General features: G+C 40.8%; 1 pseudogene; it reads right to left on the reverse strand.

Annotated features, from left to right (window-relative positions):
- Positions 1-308: 308 nt before the first annotated feature.
- On the reverse strand, positions 309-5,340 carry LOC122148537 (annotated as a pseudogene).
- Positions 5,341-5,930: the final 590 nt, after the last annotated feature.

Here is a 5,930-nt window from a genome sequence, read left to right on the forward strand (position 1 = left end):
AAGGTCTGCACGAGGATATCGTCACCTTCTCGTGAGACCAGTCAGATCTCGTGCCATTGATCTCGTCACACTCCTAATAATGAAATTAAAAGATAGCACAAAGCTGCCATAAAACAATCTGGAACTGAACAAAGTGGGGTAGATTTTGAAGACTTTAAATTTGACCTTTGTGTAAATGGTTATTCTTAGCTTATGTCAAATATATAAAATCAAAAAATAATGAGGATAAGTGAAGGCTGGAATGCACTACACAACTAAAATCTGAGCAGACTATAAAACACCAGACATTACACACTTGTTGACTTTGGAAGCGTTTACCAAGAAAAACTGGGGCATCGTTAACTAAATAGTTAAGGATCATGTACTACTTTCAGCAATGTCCTTCAGGTTGCTCTGAACACAGCAAATTAAATTATTAAACATTTCTGGTATTCACAGACTGGATGGAATCCTAGTCTAAAGCTAAAAAATGTCTTTGCACACCATACACTAGGTGATTTCTTGTTAAATCTGTCAACTCCAACTGCTCCAAATCTGCAGACTGCCTATGAGTTTCAGCGACTAACGTCAACTTGTCTATGCTGCAAATTGAAGCAAAAATCTCGGCAAGTTTTGCAATGTATTGCAGCCTTAAAAGCACACAAAATTTACTGTTAGAAATATTCTTTCACATTCATGGAAGAAGGAGAACCGTCAGTGCCCCCCCAAAATTATACAATCTGACTGAGACTTACGCCATTGCTACATTGCTCCCATCGATGATGATGTGTCGCAGATCTTGGCAGCCCGGTTCATTTTGTAGAACTAGTCGGTAGGGGGTTCTCAGGGACTGCTGGAAACGAGATATGCCGGTGAGGGGTGCTGGTTTAGAAGTGCTATGTGCCTCTGAGCGAGGTAAAGGTGCCCTTCCAGGGAGCGTCTGGTAAGAGCATCCTGGCCGTGTTTCGGCGCTCCGGAGAGGAGGGCCTTGAGAGGAGCTGCGGAGATGGGTCACACTCTCCATCCGGACTGGAACCATTGTTTGAGAGCTACCACGGGGTAAGTAGTCAAACCGGGACTCTGTCTTAAAATCAAGTGCACGCCATTCGAGGCTTCCTTTCTGTCTCTGAGAAGTCATTATCATCGTCATCAATGATGATCACTTCACACACATTCATTCTGTGCACCATTGTTTCTTTTAAGAGTGGCAGAAGCAGAGGCACACTGCTTGTCTGGTTCTTCTGACCTATGCCATTAGTGCTAGGAGGTCTAATGTTTTCTTTGCACTTGATCTCTGCAAGAGCTCGCATCTGTGCCCGTTACCTTCTCTTTGAGCCTGACGCAGGTAGAGGTGGATGAGGCGTTTGTGCAGGGCAACAGATCAGGAGTGCGAGAAGTGCGCTGTGCTCCCTGGTTCTTCTGAGTCTCTTCCCCAATTCGTCCAGAAGTAAAAATGTGTCTTCTGTCTGCCCCGTCTCAGAGCACCCACCGCTCCACCACCTCCTGCTGGTAGCCCATGGTTCGGAAGAAGTTAACGACGAGACAGCGCAAGTTAGTCTCAGGACTCACCACCTCAATTTCATTCATCGATTCACTAGCTGCTAGTGTCCCTTTTGCAGGCGCAACTGTCCGAGTTTGGCTTGGCTCTCGCTCATCCAACTGCTCCTCTTCTCTCCTCTCCAATGAGTATTGTCTCTTAGTGTCCCTCTGCTCGCTTTCAGAGAGTACCGCCGCTTGTTGCAAGGCCGACCATTCAGACCAGGCATAACATCAGGAGTGGTGGCAGGACCTGAGGTTTTATCCTCAAAAGTGGTTGTCCAGGATACGGTTGGAGAGGTCTGTTACAGGTGTGCTAGTCTGGGAGCGGTCCTGCTCAAGGTCTATGATAGCTATAGGCTGTGTGGGGCTCTGGGCCAAGCCCAAAAGTTCATCTTTGAGGGCACTGGGCAGCAAAAACAAAGCAGCTCCATGGCATAATTATCAAGCCCGGTCCTCCACAAAAGTCTTAAAAGTGCGCTTTACCAAGGGCTCTCTGTCAGCCGGCAAGCTTCGCTTCTCCCGAAAGAGGAAGACAAACTGTTGAACACGACTTTGAGCCATGACGACAGCCTCCGCACGCCCACTCAACCTCAGACGACCCGGCTCCAGAACTTGGACCTCTGCACTCGTGTCTCTGAGCAGCCGTTCTAAAAAGAGTCCACGAGCACCAGCAAAAATGCAGTGCATGTCTGCCGGGTACCATTCTTCCTTCTGAAGCTCTGGGTCACATAGGCCTTTCACATACTCCTGCAAAACAATCACAGCAGGACTAGATTACAACACATACATTGCGAATGATAGAAAAACTTCACTTCTAGAAGGAGCAGAGAGACTTGACAACACAAGCATACCCCTCTAGAATAATTATTCTCAGGAGATAATAATAAAGGAAAAAAACAAGTCAAACTGGTTTCATTATTTTAAACTAGCATGCACATAAGATTTGCCTTGAGGGACCAAATGACCAAGGCCTACATTATTTTTCTAGGGAGATTCCACATGCCCATTATCATAATCAATGAAAGTAGGCTACATATGCAAGTATGACACCGCAACCAAATGTAGACACACAGAACCAACACTGAGTACAAAAGAAAGTAATTATATCCTTAAAAACTTATTTTCTGACTATAATTATTAATTCTGCTATTAATATGATACTTATTAAATACTTTCAATTATAAAAAGTACTTGCGGCTGATCTATGAATCAAAATAAAAAATAAAAATCTAGATATGATTTAGTGAGATTACCAAATTGCAAAGGCTGTGTTTTGTTTATATAAATATATATTTGGCCTTTCAGAGTGAAATGCAGCACAACGTTAAGTTAAATGCGAACATCTCTCATAATAGTGCTTCAGTTCACAGAAAATGCTGCTTCACACAATCTCCAGGTCTTTAGTGTTGCGAGTTTAATGTTTGCTATTTTATATATATATATATATAATATATATATATATATATATTATATATATATAATATATATATATATATAACTATACTTAGACAATTTTTATCAGAATAACCTTATTTGCCCCAAAGGAGCCCTAAATGTACTGTATTTTAAAACAAGCTAGTATGGTTAAAAACAATGGGGATAGATGGCTTCTTTGGAGTTTCTTTAACTTAAAAGACATGCTACTGATATGATTATGTGGCTTTGAGTGAGTGGGTGAGCCTGTGTAAGCAAATAACTACTAGTTCGAAAGAAAGAACAACACGGGAACCCCTTGGGGTGGACCATTTTGTCACATCTTTGCTGAACTTTTTATTTCTTTGATCTGAGCGAGCAGGTTACGGTAAAAGAAATACTCATATACAGTACCAGTAATAACACCAGGTTAAAAGCCACTACTCTTGAGTAGTAACTAAAAAACCGAAAGTGAAATACACTGGGGGCCTCCCGTCTTGTCCTGACTAAGCAAACAGATCTGTCAAAGACTCATGAGAAAATTCATGACACAGTTTGGATGAGAAGCAGATACTAGCTCCTATTTTTTTTTTTTTTTTTTTTTTTATTCAAACGGAAAGAGATATTCAAAAGTCAGTGAGATGTATAGACAAGAGCTTTTTGCCTGTCAATGTGATTTCATAGAAAATTCCTTGAGACTTCAGTTTTTTGGTTATAATATTTATACCTGTGAAAAAGAATTACAAATATTTAAAAATTTTGACAAAGAGGAAGTGCACGTGGTGGCGAAACATCCACTTGAGTGGTTTCCGTTTCATGGCTTAACAATAAGGATATTCCAGGTTTACTGGCACTGATGATTATAATTTCCTTATTAGATCTGACTAGAATGGCATGTCAGAACGAGGTGATGACGCCACATGTGTTCAGTGAAAAACCACGTCTTTTGTTGCTGTCTTGGTAACTCATTCTTTCGACACCACATTAACGGGAAAAATCTATGTGAAACTGTACAGTGTTGGAACATCTATAATGTGTTTCTCTCTCCTGAGATATTATGAAATGCACCGAAACATAATCCTTTTACATTGGCTATAATGGAATGGATCTGTGTGGTTTGGCTGAAGTTTTTCCCAAATGACATAATAAAGCAGAATTGTGATGATTTATTCAAGTAATAAGACTTACAACTGCTTAGCTGTACTGAGTATCAGCACAGCTGGGATTTGGCCAATGTGATTCACAGGTGTGAAGCCATTCACAGCCATGCTGGTGCTCAACACAACATTATGATTGTGCGTGTGATGACATCACTTTTCTACATCAGTTCAATAAACTAGGAAATAATTTCAATTAACTTATGTTTCAGACAAAAAAACTGGGCAAATTGTAGCTATTTATCTTCTCGCCCAAAGTAGCCGTATCACCCAGATATGTAAAGACTAAAAGCCGGTCTTGATAAGGCAATGTGAGTGGAGCAGAGTGACAGTTTCAAGTTGTGGAACACAGAAAATAGTATTCGTTTTGCAAATGATTGTTAAATATCATTATGTTTGAAAATTAACTTTAAAAAAAAAGGAAGAAGAAAAAAGATTGATCTACTTAAAATAAAAAGATTGAATAAAATATTTTTGTGAGGACAGCGAGACACAAACGAGTCTACAGCATACTACGGACCTTTGTTTTAATGTCAAATAAAGACAAACACGTTGCTGTCAAACACATCAGCCTCCTCCAGCTATTACGTAGCAAGTTAAGTTACGTTAAGTTTATCAATTTCTCTTCTGACAGTCAAACAAAAAAACAAGCAGCAACATTGTTTAAGATGAACATTTTCACAATTTACTTCCATTTACCTTCGCTTTTGAAACATCTTCCTTTTTTCCCTTCAGCTGGAGCCAGATCTGCCTGGAAGTCTTACTTCCGTGGGCTCCAGTGTGATCCAAGAGCCCAATAATCGTGAATGTTACTTGGAAAACCTTTTCGACCTTCGGTTTGCTGCATCTGAGCTCTGTCTGCTTGTCCTCATGTACTGTGAACTCGTCTACGGTGAGCGGCTCGCACTGCGTTCTGCTGGCGGACGGGGACTGCCTGCCTCCCGGCGGCTCTGTGCAGGTTACCTCGGTGATTCGCTTCATCCCGAGGAGGGGCCGCGTTGTTGACATTTTATTTCAGCTATATTAATCTAGGTAGATCACAGCGACTTCACTTTCAGAAACACCCCTTGTAAAATGAATCGTTTACCCCCTTCATGTTCGACATCCCACCCTCCAACTCTCGACGTTAGTCAACAGCGCTGTAGTATTATCTGTGTTTCGACGCTACTCCGTTAGCCTGCTAGCCTACAACTCAAGCCGTCGCACCCGGAAAACCCCGCGCACGTCATCAGCAGACGACGACGTTTGTTGTGATGTCATCGCTCTGATTACAGATAAGAGTCTGTTGCACGGGGCAACCACTGTTTGTGCGAAAACACATACTGCAGTTATTATATAAAAATTATATTGCGATATCATGCTGTTTAGCATGATCATCAGGTGCTGCAATACTAAGAAAACTGTAGTGTATAAAATGTTCCTTTAGAATTTGTTCCTTCTGTGTTTCAGTTGTTAGTGTGTTCTGTGCCTCCCTCCCTGCTTTTCCTTGGTGATCATAACAAGTTTTGCATCTGCAGTGTCTTTATCTCATAAAAGACTTGATGGGCCCTGTGGCCTCGACAAGAGGAAAGAATGTTTCAGGCCCCTATTCTAATCTCTCTTTATTCCCGGGAAAATCCCTACAGATATTTACATTATACATTACATTTAGTCATTTAGCAGATGCTTTTATCCAAAGCGACTTACAAATGAGGACAATATAAGCAATCAAAATCAACAAAAGTCTCAGTTAGCTTAAAGTAGTACACGTAGCAAGGTTTTTATTAATTATATAATAAATAAAAATAAAACTGATAGAATACAAAAAGATTAGAAAGCTAGTGTTAGTTTTTTTTAAAGAAA

The sequence above is a fragment of the Cyprinus carpio genome, chromosome A18 (genome assembly GCF_018340385.1).
Source record: "Cyprinus carpio isolate SPL01 chromosome A18, ASM1834038v1, whole genome shotgun sequence".
Lineage (NCBI taxonomy): Eukaryota > Metazoa > Chordata > Actinopteri > Cypriniformes > Cyprinidae > Cyprinus > Cyprinus carpio.